At 37.7% G+C, this 20,220-nt stretch overlaps 1 protein-coding gene across 1 annotated transcript in view; it reads right to left on the bottom strand.

Moving 5' to 3' along the window:
* The window catches only part of Vps13b (vacuolar protein sorting 13 homolog B), a 467,803-nt gene that overhangs the window by 303,809 nt on the left and 143,774 nt on the right, over positions 1-20,220 (bottom strand).

Here is a 20,220-nt window from a genome sequence, read left to right as displayed (position 1 = left end):
CCTCCAGTTCGACACATCCTTCTGACATGTTCTACTTGAATTCTCTGATTGACCACAATACTAAAAATTTGGTTCATTTTGGTAACTGAGAACTCAGTTTTCTCAATAAAGGTAAGAATGTTGTCATGTAATAAAGGTGGTAGAGGTGTCACAGGTGCTTTGGGAACAAGCACGAAAGAGAGAACTACGAATGTGGCCCACATAAATCAGAAACAACTGCAAACACCATGAGACTTTTTATATGCAATTTTTTCTAGCCCATTACATTGTCAAAAGGTTAGGATCCCCACACACGTTAAAAGAACTACATATTTCCCTTAGTCTTGAATTCACAGTGAGACAATGTAAACTGAACATGTATTATTACTAGATTCCAGAGTGCACGCATGTGTATGTGTCAGAGAATGAAAATGTATCTGTGTGCTTCCCTGTTACTCTTGTCAACCAGCTCAAGATAACTAACACTGTTTTAGAAACTACAAAGTTGATTGTCAATCTCCTTGCATCTGACACAGATTTTTTATTATTTCATATTATACTATAGTGATTTAGCATTTTAATCTAGATATATACAATTTCCTATATCTGGGCAAAATTTCAAATGCACAGAATAAAATACTATATGCATGTGTTTTGGTTTATAGACTCATGCAGAAAGTCTAATAAAATTTTATTTGAATCTTGTGTGTGAGCATGCTCATGCATGTGTACACACACACATATATGGGCATGTGTGCACATGTTGTAGAGGTCAAAGGTTGTACTGGACATCTTCCTCAATCATATTCCACTTAATTTTGGGGACAGTATTTCTCTGGGTTTCAATTCTGCTAGACTGACTAGACATCAGGTCTCAGGATCCTTTAATCTCCACCTACTCAGACACTAAAGTAGAAATCTTTTTAATACCAATGTGGCCATTTGTCTTTCTCATAAACATTTTTATTATGATAATGTTCTAAATCAATTAGAATATTGAGTCATCCACATTATAGTGTCTTTAAGTTTTTAAATTTCTATGTTTTAACCCTTAAATGTTTAACCCAATAGATATTTTAACCCTTTCAAAATCACTTTAACAGAAGACATATGAGATGGTACTATGTATTTCTGTTCAATTACAGAACATTTCATACTAAAAGTTTTATTAATAGTAAATTCTTACTTCAAGTATTATCTGATATTTAACATCATAGCCTCACCCCTCACCTGTGAGCTAGTGGAACACATCACAGAACAGCCTCTACTAACAGGACACTACTCTCTATTCTAGCTACAAGTTTTTTTGTTTTGTTTTTGTTTTTGTTTTAATTCTTTGAAAAGCATGGCTGATTTTAAGTACCAGAACTCTAAAACTGTTATCCTTGGAACATTTTTATTGTTTTATTTTGTTCTTTAAAACCAACCAAACAAACAAAAATCCAAGGCTCTGGTTTGTCAGAAAGTAACCTAAAATTGATTTCCCACACTAATAAGTTGGCCTTTGAGGGGGGAAAATGAAGATAAAACTTCATCTTAAATGTAGCCTGCCTAATATTTTTGATACTTACTAGAGCATTCGAGGATAATCTAGAATATGGCTGTTTCCACACTACACAGAACACTCTATGGAATAGTACTATTCTGGAGTACAAAGGATTTTTTTACCCTATCTGACAGTGGTTTAAATAATAGGAGATTCAATTGTGTGTTTTCTCTCGGTAACAAAATCATAAAATAAGATCTAGGTAAAACTGGAGAGCTGGAAACACTAAGTATTATAGAGAACATCAAGGTTAGAAGCTTAACATGGATGTAAAGATTAGATGAGGAATAGGAAGATTAAAAATGGAGACTTCTAATTTCTAAACATTATTTGGTATTGGAGTATCTAGCTACAGCAATTAAGAATGCAAATACATTATTCAGTTAATACAGGGCAATTACTATCTAGGATACAAAAAGAAATAAACAGAATATATTCCAAAAATACAGAATAGACAAAAATATTATGAATTGTTGATACAACTGAAGCAGGACTGTAGTGGACATTACTGTCTCTCTACCCTAATGTCTTAAACAATAAGGAGGAGGTTTAGAATAAAATTAAAATGTAATTAAAAATGATTTTATTTACATTGTGATTCGTGCCTATTCCCATATACTAGGGAAGTTTAGGAAAAACAAAGTTTTATACCAGTCTGGGGTTCACAGTGAGTTCAGGGACACATGCAGAAATCAGGATTCCATCTTAAAACAATATAACTACACTGAAGTTCATCAACTCTTTAATTTTAAAGCTTGACATATAATTATAAAAGATTAAATTTAAGTACTGACAAGGGAAATAAATTTATTAGTGGTAACATATGCTTCAGTCCACATACTCTGAGCCAATCACCTTATTTGTATAAAGGGAATTTACTGAAATACAGCCACACTTGTTGCTCGCTGTCTACGTTAACTTTGCACTCTAACAGGAAAATGAGCAGCTGCCATGAAGATGATATGGCACATGAGCCTAATATTTATCATCTATCTGGCCCTTTAAAAAAATGTTTGCTGAGGTCTGAAAGCACAGTGCTAATGGGAGGTTAAATGATGTAACAGTTTTAAATGTAAAGTGGGAAAATTGCTTTGTGCATGTATCTGTACTTACATATTATCTTTATTAACCATTTACAAGTAAATTGAAGAACTAATACACATTTACTTCCAAATTTGCAATTGTTATTAAAAAACACAAACGTTATCTGCCTGAACATATCTTATTGCCAAGACCCTTTTGAACAATTTACAAATAATTCCTAATACCATAAGCTTCTTATTTTAAAGAGAAAGGTGTGTCCTACAAAATCTTCTAAGCTCTGCTGGGAGGAGGAAGAGCGCCATCCCAAGTAAGGAGGAGGAGCTTCACCCACAAGTGACACATGCACTCTGCAGACTCCTTCTCTCCAAACAAGTATTTGCCCTTATCTAAATTTCTCAACTCTTGCCTGTAATCATAGATTAGATTCACATTTAATTTAGAGAGCTTTTTATTCACCAAAGAATATTAATCAATATCACAACCTCTGGTGTAGTATAGCAACTGATTATTCCCCACACCCATCTAAAGCAGTCAGCAGAGTGTCAGAAAAAGAAAAAGGAAAAGATGAGTCTCCCATACGGTGACGGCACAGAAGAGCTCAGATGAATTCCTCACAAGAATCTCAACAGGTTTCTTCTGAAACGGGATACTCTCAACCTCAGCTTCTCCTATGTAATGATAAAAGTATTCTATTTGGGACCAAGATGGACTAACCAGACCATGTTCTAACTCCTGTGTGAGAAAAAAGAAACTAAAAAAATCATTTTAACGAGACCCTGGAAATCTGCTAACAGAGGACTATAGACAACGAAATTTGAAGAACAATTAAACATTACTCTCAAAACTGTCACATTCTACTGCCACGCCCAACCACTCCAGAATGACACCCAGAAGAAGGCAGCCATCTACCAGCTGGCAGAACTGACAAACCAAACAGACAAAGTGGAAGTGAGAGAACTGGTGGTTGAAACTCTCAGAAAAGAAGCCAACGGCAAGAGATCTGTACACAGGACTCAGCAGGTCTTCAAATGAACGCATGTAAACATCCGACAGGCCAGGGAAGAGGCCCAATGTACAAAAGACCAAAAACGTATGAGAAGCTGTTCAACAGCAGTAATCATTCCAGAAATGAGAGCCAAACTACAATGAAGTGTAGCAATCCATGCCCATAAAACGTCTAAAATCCACACACAGAGAATGCCTACAAGTGTATATAAGAATATGGAAAAATGCCCCCACAAACATTGGTTATGGGAATGAAATGGCTCAGGTACTGTGGAAAGGAGATCAGCAGCTCCCGAAAAGTTCAAGACTTAGCACACGACTGACTCAGCAGTTGCTCTAGACGCACACTGTCCAAGTGTGCGTGCAAGCATGTTTATGTGGTAAGGAGCAGTAGTCACAACAGCCAGGTAGGAGCAATATGAATATCCATAATATAATAGGTAGAGAAATAAATCATGGGCTTCAGACACGTGCAAAGTGTGGTAACAAATAAGAATAAATACTGATATGGCACAACATGGATAAAGTCTGAAAACCTCATGTTAAATGAAAGAAGCCAGATATAGAATCTTCAGAACAGAAAAACCATAGGAACAGAAGAGACTGGTGGCTGTCACGAACTGGGGAAATGGGAAGCAATTACTTAAAATACCAAATTCCTCTTACAAATTAGGATAATAACGGCAATACTGTTTTGCAACTAAAATAGAGTTAGAGACCATACAACATTTAAATAGAGTTAGAGACCATACAACATTTAAAGAGTTAGAGACCATACAACATTTAAATGCCAGGGACTTGTTTAACCTTAAAACAGCTAACTTTATATTACAGTCATGTACCTACATCAAAATCTAACATATCAAAAAGCACATATCATTTTTGTAACTAAGTGTCCACACAAGACAGACCCATTAGATCATAAAGTAACTGACAAATTCTTGTTGCCTAGTGACTGTAGCCTTCGAAATGCCCCATTGCAATGCCTCCTAGTGTCTTCACGGTGTTTCTGGAGTAACAAAGCAACTGGGATGCCAGTCAGGTGAAAACACTTAGGTAGAGTACATAATTATGACTTAAAGATCATGGTGTTTCCACTGTGACTCTAACAGTAACAACACACATGAACGCATACATGTACACAAGGTATGATGCATACACAAGGAGAAATCATCTAATAACACATTTATGAAAAATCTTAATTCCATCATGTTCAAAGACAGTTCAAAAGCATGATTTGTAGTGCTATCAATACTACTAATAAAATAATCAGGCAATATTAATAACTTAAAAAAATAAATCTAACAAAATGTGTGGGACACAAAAAACAACTTAAAAATACTGCTGGAGCATGTTTAGTATCAAATTTGTAAACCAATTTGGTATCTTATATTAAAAAATAAAAAGAAATCAAATTGGGATGGTGCTGGGAGCAACTGAGGAAGACTAGAAAGTAGCATGAAGAGGTGGATATGATCAAATTATACTCTTAAAGAACAATTTTCCCCAGAATATTATAGTAAGAACTTAAACAAAAGTAAACCTGGATGAGAAATTAACAACAGTTGGACTACTGTTAAGATTCCTCAATAACTTTAAACTACTAGCAAGCATTTCAATTGCTACAGATTGCAGTCCTTCCTAAATCACTAGATGCTCAAATCCTCACTTTAGGGTTATCTTATTTCATGGTGACAATATCTGGAATTGAATTTCAGCAGAGTTATTTCCTCAAGGCTAGGCTTGTACTTTCTCAGATTAAAATGAAGATAAAAATACATACACAATTCTTAGTGTAGTGGAGGTAATGAATAAAGCAACTAATACAGATGAAGCAAAATAATATCTATGCACAATAACCAAAGAGTGCATCCTAATACTTTCATAGTAAGGACTCAATAACCCAAGGTGTATGTGAATTTGCATTTATCTTCACATACTGAGATTCCTAGGCTAAGTATCACTTACTGCAGTCTCTGGTGGTGTAAGATGTTTTGAGAGCAGAGATTTTCTTTCAAGCATGGAATAGTATAAAATAATTCAGCGCTGCCCTGGAATGTTCCCACTTAAACTCTGTGCTCTGTGCTCACTGAATGAGTTCTAAACTTGTGTCTCTTACATAACAAGAATGGCAGTAGATGCTGGAGAAGGAACACAGAAACCGTCTTAAGAGTTTGGTAGAGGGAACTATTTGGGGGGCATGCTTCTATTATTCACTGACAAAACATTAGGCTAACCAGGAGTCACATCTTTAAGTACACAGTTACTTATGTTTTCATTTATAGAACTGACAGAAAAGCTGGAGAACCACGAGAGGAAGAACAGACCCCATCATACGATGCCCAGAGGCAAGGACACCCAGACTATCCCTTAGAGTGGTGGAAACAGCGGTGATTTTCCTCTCAGGGATTGCTGAGGCCTTGAGCAATGCCACTTATTACAAGTATTACAATGATAATATAAAGACCAAAAGCAATTTCTAATATACTAACAAAAATTGATAAAACTTGGTAATTCATGGTACAAAGAGATCTGACATATTTCTCTTGGGTTTTGCCAACAGGAAAGCTAAATTATCATGGAATGATTATAAAGTCAAATGGGCAGATGCTAAGAAAGGAGCTGCTTGCTGAAATGGAGTGAGTATAAAATCAAAGCTGCACATTTTGCAAGTCACTAACTTGAGCTTGGCTTCTCTGTTGCTGTCTTTAACAGCAATATATCTTAGGAAATTAAGTCTACTTCAAAAACTTTAAAAAACTTTGACAGAAAGCCTCTAGTCAACTTAGTTGGAGAGGGACGATAACAGCATTTGTGAAAGACTAGTGCTGTGTCCTATGTCCAAGAAGAAGACTTAAAGATTTCTCATAGATGTTATGCTCATAATACATGTATGAAACAAAAATTAATGAGATAAGAGACCAGAAATTTGAAAAAAAGCAAACAGGGATGTATGGAAGGATATGGAGGGAAGAGAGGAGAAAAGAAAGAAGGAAGAGGAGAGGGGAAGAGAGGAAGAGAATGATGTAATTATAAGCTAAAAAAATAAAATAATTTAAAATAAACACACAACAAAAATATAACATTATCTCCACTTAGTAATCAATCCTAGAATCATGACTTTATCAGTGAGCCACCTCTGTGCCACCTCTGATATGTTAAATATACACTACCATCATCTATCAGGTTTAGCAACAAAATTTAACTTGAATGTAGCAAATCTAACTTCTAATATACAGGAAATGAAAGGGACAGAACAAAAGTTTAATACACCATGAGGGTAAAACTATAAAAAGCCTGAAGTGATGCCTTGGAGGAACATGGGGAAAGAAAGGTCCAAAAGACAAGACATTTAAGAGACTCTTGATTGCTTAAATGAATTCTGATTTAAACACACAGGTCTCTAAGTAACATTGGCGGGGGCATTAACTAGTCAAATTTCAGTACTGTGTCATATGGGGATGACTTCAAGGAATTCTCTGTTCACTGTGCTGAGAGAGTAAAGAGAATGCTGACTTTTATCTATAAGAATTAGATTTGAGAAATATATTATTAATATTGAGGCATGTAGACTTGGCACATCATAATATTGTGTTTTGTTTCTAAAAGATATAAGCAACAATAAATTAACAAAGCATGTTAACATTTATCCAAATTAAAAGTGTCCAATATACAAATGGTACTTTATGTTTAACATTTTATCAGTAAAATCTTTTTTAAAGTAAATGTATAAAAATCCATCTCTGAGTACAGCCAAAATGAAATGCTTAGGCTTCTTAAATGTATCTCAGAGCCCTTGAATGTGAAACCAGTCAATTTCTGATGTGGTCACAACGATCTGTACTAGAAATGTGGCTCCTTTGTAAATATATAATTTAAATTTCTCTACTTGGGCAAAGACAAAAGAATTGCATTTTATGAAATGACTGTTGAAATGAGTGTTCTTCAATGAAATATTTTTAGATGAAAGACTTATATGTTATTACTTGGATTCTACATGGAAATATGACAGATCACAAGATTAAAACACTATATGTACCTACATGGTAGCACTATTCAATTACTATCAGACTCAGCTAATAGTTGAGTTTCTGATTTTTGAGTCTATATCCCAAAGCAAATGGTCAAGATTACAAGTTTAGAAAAATTCATTAAGTATTTATTATTACAGTAAAATAGATAAAAATTCAATATGGCATATTAGTCAAATTAGAATATGTTTGAAGGGTCACTATATTATTCCACAATGTTAGACAGCAAAGCATGAGTAAAAGGAGCTAGGATGGTGTCATGCTTTGTTTCTAAGACTTGCTTGGAGAGAAAGCAGAAGCGCATCGTGCACTGCTGGGGACACCACGCACACTGGTCTCAAAGCAGAGTAACAGAGTTACTGCTGAGCAGGCTTCCTTCCTGCAGCTGTCATACTGAGATATTGTACAGGTTTCTGGGAGTCACCTCGCTGTGAACCCTGGAAACTGCAATAATAACCACCTTGGCAAGATATGCTCATGGGTGTAGCACTGATGCCAATGTCAAGGGCGCAACCAACTGCTTGATGGTTTTATTTAAGGTCTTCTCCACAGGAGGGAAAACATGTCTTGTATGATAAATCTGGTCAAGAATCCATGTCTGAGGCACTCAAAGGCCCCAGGGGTGGACATCTATTCGTCTGCTGGAAAGAGACAGCATCAAACTACCTTGTAAACGGTTCTCTCTCTAGCTATAGATAAGTGCCTCTCTCAGATCTTGTCAAAGAAGTGTCTTTACGCAGTAGACAGTAGTTAGCCCAGAACCCACAACCAGTCACAGTGTAGTAGAGACACGTCAGTGCGGTGCTCAACCATAAACGTCATTAGCCCTTCCACAAAGCTCAGCAGCCAGTGCAGGAGAGGAAAAGATGATTATGAGATTCAAAGGTTGGAGAAGAGTCTTCTGGATATGACAGGACCACCCTGTTCATAACCTCGCAGCATCTGTGGCCGCCTGCACAAGATCAAGACAGTCAATATACTGGAGTGGAGAGATTCATGAAACCCACCACTATCTGAGGATCTATGCACAGCTGATGGCATCTGGGAAGAGAGAGTCAGTTTTCTTTAAGGGTGTGGCTCTTAGTAGGTAGACCATGCTCCAGTGAATGGCCTAGGAGAGGGAGGGAGGATATATGGCACAAATTGAACTTGACAGTTTATTTTTCAAAAGGAAACCAAAACACAATGAATGTACTAATAACTTTTTTATTGCCATGCCAAACCCCATGACAAGGCAGCTTACAAAACAAAGTGTTTAATTGTGACCACAGTTTTAGAGGGTTAGAGTAGCTGAGGGCAGAGGAAAGACACAATGGCAGGAAAGTCTGAAAAGTCATAAACTTTTTTAAATACTATATCATTTCTCCCTTCCCTTTCCTCACACCAAAGTCTCCCATATACTGCTCTTCATTCTCTGTAGTGATGAGGCAAGCAGGTCTGCTTTTCATCCCGCCCGGCTCCCGCCCGGCTAGCTTTACACCCGAAATAACAACACACAAATTGTATTCATTTAAACACTGCCTGGCCCATTAGCTCTAACCTCTTACTGGCTAACTCTCACATCTTGATTAACCCATTTCTATTAATGTGTGTAGCACCACGAGGTGGTGGCTTACCAGGAAGATTCTAACCTATGTCCAACTTGGGCCAGAGCTTCATGGCGACTGCCTCACTGCCTTCTACCCAGCATCCTGTTCTGTTTACTCCACCTACCTAATTTTCTGTCCTATCAAAAAGCCAAGGCAGTTTCTTTATTAACCTATGAAAGTAACACAGACAGATGACCCACCTACATCAATCCTATTTCAAATTCATGACCTCTTTTTTTTCATTATTTTTATTACAAGCATTTATGCATATATATATATATATATATATATATATATATATATATAGATTCCCAAATATAACCAGCTCAGTCTATATAATGTTATTAATATGTGTGTCCAGATTGACAGTTCAGTATTATATAACAAATTAGCGTGTTCTTCCCTAGAGAACTATTTCACCCACTTTCAGCATTCCTTGGTTGTCTGTAACTCTTTGTATATGGTTGCTGTCTTGGATCCCTGTACCCCCACCCTATGCCCTGGTCTACTGTGCCACATCTACTAATGGCATTCTCGTTCAGTTCATGTTCAGGGTCACAGTGGTAATACTTCATGGGTGTGACTTCTAACATTCCTAAGAGACAAGAAAACTCCCCCATCTCTTTCCACTCCTTCCACAATGTTCCCAAAGACTCACCAAAGGGGTTGTTTTGCAGATGTATCTGCTGGGACTAGGTACCACAACCCTGCCTTCTGATTGACTGTGGTTTGCTGAAATGGTCTCCAACTGTTTAAAAAAGTAGTCTCCCTGATAGGGAGTGAGAACTACCCTTATTTGTAGATATGCAGACAAATGACAAGATATATGAGGATTGTTATTATGCTGGTTTAGTAGTGACTGTAGGCTCTCCTTTAAGACTGATGACTTCTCTAGCACTGAGCAGTTGGCAAGATTTACAGTAGTGGGCAGAGCCAGTCTTAAGTACAAATAAAGAGCTTACATCTTGATCAGTAAACAGAAGGCAGAGAAAGATGCATTAAGAATGATGTAAGTCTTTTGAAACTAATTTTTGCCTGGTGATATTACTTCCTGATGTAAAGTCACATCTCTTCAGCCTCCCCTCATTGACCAACTGAGGACCAAATATTCAAAAAAAATGAGAGCACTGGTGGAGGGGGACATCATTTAAGCTACCACAGAGGTGCAGGGAGATGGACTGGATGGGAGGAGCTGGCAGTGAATGTGATAAATTTCATTGTCTGAAATTCGCAGTTAATTAATAAATACTTTTTACAGTGAAAGACAATTAGCTTTCCCAAGAGAGATGAAGAGAAGAGTAGACAACCATGACATTGAGAACTCTGAATGAATGACAGCAGTGTCTGTGAGGACCAGAAGGACAGAGGCTAGAGTACCAAGCACTCAGCACTGAGCACCTCCAAAACCAAGAGGCCCAGGGAATATTGAGGGATCAGACCATGGGGTTACGAGCACCCAGAGAAGTGGGAAGCAGAGGAGGACACAAATGATCCAAACGTGGAAAATGCCAACTTTGTCAAATACTACCACCAGAAGGATAAAGTGAGGACTGAGAAACACTGGATAAACTTGAGTCCCTCATAACTTGACAAGAGCAGCTTCGACGGAACAGAAGTGGGGTAACAAACTGATTAGAAATGTTTAGAAACACAAGACGACATGGACGGAAAGGGGATAGAGGATTCTTATAACAAGGTTTCATGTGAACAAAGTAATTGAATATGGTGGATGGGTAAGAGAAAATGAAACCCAGGGTAGTGTCTGATTCTTAAGATGGCAGAGGAAGCAGCACATCTTGTAGATGGAAGTGTTTGTACCATATGGTCCCATAGCCATTCAGTTCCAAATAAGCACACAGAGGTTTATATAAGTTATAAACTATTTGGCCTATTATCCTAGGCTTATTATTAACCAGATCTTACAACATAAATTAACCCATAATTCTTGTCTATGTTTAGCCATGTGGCTTGGTATCTTCTTAGTAAGGCATTCTCATCTTGCTTCCTCTGTGTCTGGCTGGTGATTGTGTCTCTGCCTTTCCTCTTCCCAGAGTTCTCCTCATCTGGTCACCTTGCCTATATTTCCTACCTTCATAATGGCCAACCAGCATGTTATTAAATCAATATGAGTGACAAATCTTTACAGTGTATAAGAGCATTATTCCATAGCAACATCTATAGCTGCTGAAGCTGATCCAGCAGAGAGGAAAGCATGAATGGTCTTGACATTGAGGAAGAGGGACCTACTGCTGTAGTGTCCTTGAGGAAGAGGATTGTTGGAGGAGCTGCTTGTTTGTCCCCAGCTGCTCAGCCCCGAAATAATCACACAGAAACTATATTAAATAAATCACTGCTTGGCCCATTAGCTATAGCTTATTGGTTAACTATGCCATATTTCTATACCGCCATGTGGCTGTGGCTTACTGGGTAAAGTTCCCTCCAGTTCTGGTGAGGCTCCATGGCTTCTTTTTGACTTTGCCTCCTTCCTCCCAGCATGCAGCTTAGTTTTCCGCACCTACCTAAGTTCTGTCCTGCTATAGGTTGAAAGCAGTTTCTTTATTCATTAATGGTAATCCAGGATGTTAATTATATAATAACACATGGAAAATATTAGCTACTATTCACAGGCTTTCCCACACTCGTCCTAACAACCCAAGAAGGTAGGTTATATTTAAACTCTTTATATATGCTAAAATTGAACCTTAGAAAAAACATATCTAAGTAACATATCTAAAGTTAGTAAGTGTGGAGAAGAGGATTCAAAATCAGGTCATTTGACTATTAAAATCTGTACTTGCAGTTTCTGTTCAAAATAACTACTTCTCCTTTAGTATCTGATACTGCTGTCCATAAAGTATTCATGTTAAGCAAATACACTTTTTTCCTCATCCCTTAGGCTCTACGTCACTGTTTCTCCCAAACTGTCGCCTCTTGCCCATCATTTACTAGCTTTATCTCACTCCATAGCATTTTCCAACCTCAAATGTTATATATACATCCGACCATGAGCATATGTTTCCTATAATAATTCAAAGGACTGATAGTACTTTTTGTATTTTGAATTATAATAAAATACATGACAATGTCTATTTACTTTGAGTAAAAGGCTAAATTTAAACCGTCTGTTATATTATAGTTCTTATTTGTTTATATCAAATTAGGTCACGTGTGATTGGTACATGAAGCTATGCGGTCACTCCCTATGTGTAACCAAATCATAAAACTGTGATGTATTAGACTAGATTAAAGCCTCCCCCAACGTACACCAAAGCTAATAACTTTCTCATAATAATAGAAACTCTTTCCTTTGACCTGAAACGTCCCTGCTCTGTTAATCACTACCTAGGTAGAGAAGATGGAGTGCAGATGACGAAGATGTTAGGATGTGAAAAGCTCTCTTGGCTCACACTGGTTCTGATCTTTATAATCTGGAGAAATATCATTTCAATGCATGTGTCCTCAAGGACCTGGCCCTGAAATTATAAAGCCCTAGAAGTAAATGCTATACTGCCAGCTGTGCTGGTTACAACTACTAGCTATTCCATCCAAATATTAGTTCATCCATGCTATTAGCTTTTTATAGCTAGCCTGCCACTCACTACATAAATCAGGATGGCCTCAAATTGAGAGTTATGCCTGCCTCTACCTCCCAAGTACTGAAAGTAAAGGTGTGTGCACCCACACCTGGTGGCTATTTTTTTGATCATTGCTTTTATTAGTACTTTAGTTATAAAGTTCTTCATGGTTTTTTTCCAGTTTTTCAAGACAGGGTTTCTCTGATTGGGGCCTGTCCTGAAAGTAGCTCTTGGAGACCAGGCTGGCCTCGAACTCAGAGATCTGCCACCGTCTGCCTCACGTGTGCTGGGATTAAAGGCATGTGCCACCACCGCCCAACTTCATGTTTTTAATAACTGATCTAATAATAATAATAATAATAATCTAATCCCATTTCCTCTAGCAGTCCTATTAATGTGATGAGATTCCATAGACGAGAAGAGCTCCTTCCTCAATCAACTACAACTGCTATGGTGCAGAAGCAGAAGGTGACCAGCCAGTAAAACAATATTTCAAGGACAGACAGAAAGGAAGATCCAGTGTCTGGTGGGGAAAAGGTGGGGGCAGTTTTGTAAGCACATTCAAGGACTGAAACACTGTAGTGTTCAAAAGATAGGGACTAGCAGTGCACATTCTAATAAAGGCTAGCCGCTGGGCAGTGGTGGTGCACGCCTTTAATCCCAGCACTCAGGAGGCAGAGGCAGGTGGATCTCTGAGTTCGAGGCCAGCCTGGTCTACAAGAGCTAGTTCCAGGACAGGCTCTAGAAACTACAGGGAAACCATGTCTCAGGGGGAAAAAAAAAAAAACCAAAAAAAAAAAATAATAAGGCTTTTCAGGGGGGTTTTCAGGGTGTCTGTGAGGATTCATGTATGTCTCAGGCAATCATACCAAATAGCACCTTTGTGTCCATTTACTCTTCTTCATGATGACAGAGTTATTCTGCAGCAACTGCTGATATCAGAATAAAATAATTCTACTCATTAATTAACCAGTCTAGGTAAGAGAAGGGTGTGCTAATTAGTCTCACAACCTAAGGGAACATGATGACCATTCTAGACACAGCCTCTACAAGTTATCCTCCTCAAAACTGTCAGGGCAGTACTCTCTCCCACACCATGAAGACCTGAGATTGATCTCTAGCACATGAGAAAGCTACAAACGGGGCATGATGCTTTTAATCCAATGTTGGACAGGCAGGAGGCCCCTGGGGACTCTTTGACCAGGTGGCCTAGTGTATCTGTTGAGGCCTAGAGGTCCCAGCGAGGGAATACGTTTAAAAATCAAGATTGGTAGCTATTGAAGAACAACATCTAAGGGACACTTGTGGCCTCCTTATTAGGTGCACAATACAAATATATACATGCCTGCACATACATGCATGTGTGTGCATGTGTAAACACTCCAGTGTGCTTTACGTTTACAACAGAAGTACAATGATACAGTTCATTCATGGAGAATGAAGTCTCTGGTGCTCTGCTGTAGTGCCCATGGCCCCACTTTCATTTTAGTTTAGAAAGGAACAAGTAAAATGTATTCTGTAAAGCAAAATCTGTTCTTATAGGGTCTGAAAAATAAAGAGGATTAGTTGATTTTTTTTTAAATAGCAAAAGAACAATGCAAAACTTGAGAAACCACATGAAATGAAAACTAATCTCCCTAAATAAAATTCACTGGCATGCATCCTATCAATTCGCTTACATGTGGTTCTTGGCTGCCACCCTGCTATAGCAGTAGCAGCATGGATCAGCCACAACTCAGAACAGAAAAACTTAAAATATTCATTATCTACATTCAAAAAATTCTGCCAGAGGTGGAGAGATGACTCAGAGGTTGAGAGCACAGCCTGCTCTTCCAGAGGTCCTGAGTCTTAGTCCCAGCAACCACATGATGGGTCACAACCATCTGTAATGAGATATGATGCCCTCTTCTGGCCTGCAGGCATAAATGCAGACAGAACACTGTATACATAATAAATAATCTTTTTAAAAATCTGCCACCACTGATAGAAAAAAAATGAATAGAGTTTCAGACCCATTACTCTGAGATATTAAATACCTGTCTTAGTTCCCCGGTAACATATCTGAAGGTCTACTGGATTTTCATGTAAGATCACCTAAGGCCCCTTCCAGTAATGACACCAAGTGACATGGTGACCTCCAAGCATTTACGTTACGAGCATCATAGAACTTACAACCAACATTTAGCGCAAAGAAAAAAATTTTAAAACAGTTAAAGAACTTACCCTTCAAATTGTCCATCACAAAAAAAAAAAAATTGGCCATCACTATTAACTCCTTTGCACTGGCACTGGAACATCTAGACACCGTTTTCTGAGTTACATAACAAACTACCCACCCCAGCCTTTATTACTGCTGCTGGGTTAGACTAAAGGGGGCATGGATGTGCTTAAATAGTATCAATCAAAAATAAAGTTACAGAATTCTCAAAGACAGCAGTTTCTTAGTTATAAAATTTATAATAAAATGCTTTCATATTCTGCTATCAGATAACAAAAAAACCAGTAATTCTTTATATTTGGTAATTCATTATTCTTGTACACTGAGTTGAATCTAGGGAAGGAGGGAAGATATTTGCACATGAGAGCTTGTGCTAGAGACAGCTCAATATTGGTTGCCTTTTCTCTTGCTCTCTACCTCAGTTTGTACAGCGTCTCTCACTGAACCTGAAGCTCAACGAGGGAATGGCTCGATGGGCTCGCCAGTGAGCCTACAGCAGCCTAGCTCCAGTTCCCAGTGCTGATATTACAGGCACTGCAGTCACACATCACAGTGAGCCTCCAGCAGCCCGCCTCCAACTCCCAGCACATCAAACTCTTCTTATTTCTGTGTGTGCATGAGTATGTATGCCTGTCCACATATGGACACAGGTGTATATATGGTATGCAACATGTAAATGCATATGAAGGTCAAAAGCTGATGCTGGGAATATTCTCCCCCATTGAATTCTACCTTATTCTTTAAGGTGGGGCCTTTCAATATATCCCAGAGCTCAACTATTGCTACTCTCGCCAGCCAGTTTGACGATTTAGAGGTACCACGTCTGCCTTCTGGCTGGAATTAAAGGCAAACTTCCATGTTCACTGGACATTACGTGAATTTTCATCATCAGGCTCAGGTCCTTATGTTGGCACACAACACTCTACCCTGAGCACATACGCAGCCTTACTCAGAGCATAACTGAGCTGTGCCTCACCTAGCCAGTGAACTAGATGGTCAGGCCTGTCTCACTCTGCGTTTAAACTGCTCCTTATTACAGACAAGGATAACCAACACAGCAGACAATAAAAGTCCTAACTGCTTTTAAAGATACATACAGTATTTTTATATAAAATGCAGACTGTATTCTACTAGAATATCCACCATATCTATGAATCTTTAAGATTACATTCACCCTCTCAATTCTTTAAAGAAATTATACTGCCCTAACAATCCACATATTTTGCTTTCAAGTCAAAAATGTTAAAGACCTAAAAGTAAGCCAGGCCTGGTAGCTCACATTTGTAAAATCCATACTCGAAAGGCTGAGACAGATTTGCCAAGAATACTGGGCCTATCTGAGTCATACAGTCTGTTCTAAAACAGCCTAGGGCAAAGAAAAGAACCTGTTCCAAAAAACAAAAATCAAAATGCAGTCTAAGGAAGAATACTACTAAGAAACAATCTGCTCAAAAATTTTAAAATGTACCATGAAACTTTGGAATAAAATCAATATCCTGATATTCATTTAAAATGCTGCATTTAAATGTTGTTTTATGGATGTATAATTATTTTCAATAAAATTATCATTATATTTTATTTTTGGCAAAGAACTACATTTTACAAAAATAAAGTCATGTATTCTACATCAGTAGTCAAGACAAAAATTCAATTACACCAAGCATGGAGGCAGGGACATTTAATTCTGCACTTTGGAGGCTGAGGCAGGTAGAGCTCTGAGTTTGAAGCCAGCTTGGTCTACATAGTGAATTCCAGGAGAGCCAGAGAGAGAGAGCCAGAGAGAAAGAGCCAGAGAGAAAGAGCCAGAGAGAGAGCGCGATCCTGTCTCAAAAGGGAAAGAAAACTTAAGGATTCAATGACTACATGGATGACATTGCCCCCCCCCATAGGCTGATATATTAATATGATTAGTCCCCAGCTGATGAGCTATCGGGAAGCATTAGGAGGTGTGGCACTATTGAAGGAGGTGTATCCCACATGAAGTCCATTTAGTCTCTCCCTCCCCCTCCTCTCCTGTCCCTACTCTCTGTGGATCAGAATTTAGCTCTCAGCTCCTTCTCCAGAACCACACCTGCTGCCTGTCACCATACTCCCTGCCACGCTGATTATGGACTAAACCACTGAAAGAGTAAGCAAGCCCACACTCAATTTTATAAAAAATAAGAGTTGCCTTGGTCCTAGCATCTCTTCACAGCAACACAACAGTGACCAAGAAACTATCCCACACCAAAATATAACTCACAAAATAACTTTAAGATCAAAGCATTCATAATAATATTATATAACTTAGAACTGAGCAAGAACTGCTACTGGAGTAGTCATATACTTAAAAATATATTCCTACACCTTCATTGCAATAAACGGATTTTAAGTTTAAAGATGGAAATATCAAGCAGAAGTGATCAACATTATATATACGTTCAGAGTAATTTTACACTGGGGACTAATCTACTTTCATATGTTAGTGGCAGAGGAAAGGAGGCACCACAAGGTGGTGCTAATGTCCCCCAATAACTGGCTGGGTAGACAACTACAGCCATTCAGATGAGGCCTAAAATGAGATTCACCAATCAGAAGGGTGGATAGTGAGTGCCACATTTTCTAGTCCAACAGAAAACTGAGACAAATACTTTTGGGATGTTCAGATTACTTGTTTCCAAAAACAAACAAACCTGAATTTATAATTGCCAAGTATTAATATTAGGTTCACATTAACAATCTTGGAAGAGAGAGAAAGGGAACAAATCAACTGTTTGAAAACACTTGCAATTCATGAGAAAATAGAGTTTTTACAAAGATTTTTTTTTAAAAAAATCTCAATTTACCAAAACAGAACCTAGATCTTAGAGAAGTAGAACAGCGTGACATGGGATCACAAAACTTAACATGGGAAATGTTGTGACTGTAAAGGTTTTTTGAATGCTTAGGAAAAAAGGTAATTCAAAATCAAATACATGGTGGATCCAAGGCCACAATGTCACTGCAGCCCTGCCTGCTTCTGAAGTCAGAGTATGGGAACTTGGCACTACACATGTGCCACCCAAGACAGATGAATTTATTTTTAAAATCTCAGATTTAATATTATAAACTGCAGTGTTTTTACTGCACACACAAAATAATCACAAATATGTTTTACTTTCATTAAACAAGGATATTAAGTACTTTCCCTATCATCCTCCAGCATGTAAGTTTTGGATTATATTGCATTATAATACTTGACTGTAAAAGTGGCTGAGTTACTTCTTTAAAAAAAAAAAAAAAGAGGAAACTTTTAGTCAATTTTGGTCAGGCATTACAGTGAAAATTTTAACAATTTCTAAAATGGCTGTAAATATACTTCTGATATTTATGTGAAACAGTGTTATCAACAACATTTTTAAAAAATCAAATATCAATCAACTCTGACAAACACTGAAGATGCTCTACATTCCTGTAGTGACAAACATTCAGATATTTAATTCTTTATGTAAAAATAAGTGTATCATTTTAATCAGTATAGTAATAAATGGTAAACAATCTGTATAGTAGTAAATTCATATATATGAACTTTTAATATAAATCTATTAATGATTTATTATTAGCAAATGATTTGTGTAACTACAGAAACCTGGGATCACTCAGAATTTGATCAACTGGAAAGGCGTCACCAGTGGAAAATATATGAACTCCATGTGGCACGAAACCCTGCTGTGGTTCGCAGTGAAGATCACTACTTCCGTTTGCTGAGTGTCAGCCTGTGCCAGGCAACAAGGTGAGAATGGACATTTGTTCCTGCCTGGGCAACACAGCTACCGAGAAGGTAATACTACTTCATGACAAATGAAGGACTATAAAACAGAGCGACTGAATAACTTTCCCATAAACAGCCAACACTACACAGACATGCTGAGATCTCAATCTAAGTAATAGGGCAATAAATATGTACCACGCAGAATCCTACAGAGTATGATGCTGTTGATACAGAATACATTATTTCCTTTGGAGACAATTGTGAGGGGTTCTAATGCCGCAAAAAGACACCATGACCGCAACTTGGTCATTATTTACGGGATACACGAGTCTTCCTGTAGAGTATACATATGAAGATATGTATATCAATGACATATAGGCCCTTTCCATGTCTAGACTCCTGGAATGCTCAACTTATCGAAGCACAACTGATTTGACATAAATATCTGAAATAATTGAACATAGAAATTAATTCCCTTACTCACATAAAATGCCTATTTCCTTCATGAAAGGACTAAGGTGGTGACCACGAATCGTCATTAGCTCTCTTACTAATGCCCACGCTTCCATCTCCTTGAGATTTGTTCTGAAATATTCTTTATAACTAGTGGTCACGGACAGAGAAGTTGGCCATTTTCTTTGTGAATCAGACACACCTAAGATGATGGGGGAAGTGCCGGCTGTTATTATTCAAGTGATACCATGAGTCTTCATGCAGAGTGTAACACATGAGAACTAAAGATATGCCACACTTTAAAAAAACTAACATACCACATAACACACCCCACAAAATTCAGGATTTTTGAAAAATACAATAAACAATTAAGCTCTGTTCTAACTTGCACTGCTAGAGTTGCCAATGTGGTGGAGGGAAAATTTTAAACTGGAAATGTAAGCTATATATACCGAATTAGGCATCCCTTTCCCTTAAACTATTAGGTTATTCTTGAATCATTACAAGGACGTATTAAGTCACTTGATGTCAGCCACCTAGAAAACATTGCGAGGAACAATGCACTCCATCAAATGAAACCCCACCAGTTCCTGCAGGGGAACGTCCCCTGAAATTTATAACAGTCAAAGAAACAAGCATTGTGTGCATTTGTAGCAAAATGCACAAATACAATACAGATAACTGTATGCTGATGATGTAACCATCTATCCCTTAAGGCTGTATTTTATTGCCTAACTCAGTGTTAAGCGTCAATTAAACAAATTGAAATTCTAAAATTTGTATATCACTGATATAACTTATGCTAATTTAACATGAGTCAATTAAAACAAAACAGTTCCTTTTAAAGGGACAGCAACTGCTCTACAAATGTAATTGGACGGTTCTAGAATCAGAATATAAACCGTTTGATATAGATTAGGTGTTTTGTGGTCATTTAGCAGTCACTATCATGGCTACTATAGTAAATTACTTTCTTGCAATGCAATGATAAAAATTGTTACTTAAGATAAGGACTACTATTGCAAACCTTTAATTTCAATACTCAGGAGG

The sequence above is a fragment of the Arvicola amphibius genome, chromosome 9, assembly GCF_903992535.2.
Source record: "Arvicola amphibius chromosome 9, mArvAmp1.2, whole genome shotgun sequence".
NCBI classification, from domain to species: Eukaryota; Metazoa; Chordata; class Mammalia; order Rodentia; family Cricetidae; genus Arvicola; species Arvicola amphibius.
The sequence above is the reverse complement of the archived record's forward strand: the minus strand, read 5'-3'. Positions and strand labels throughout refer to the sequence as shown.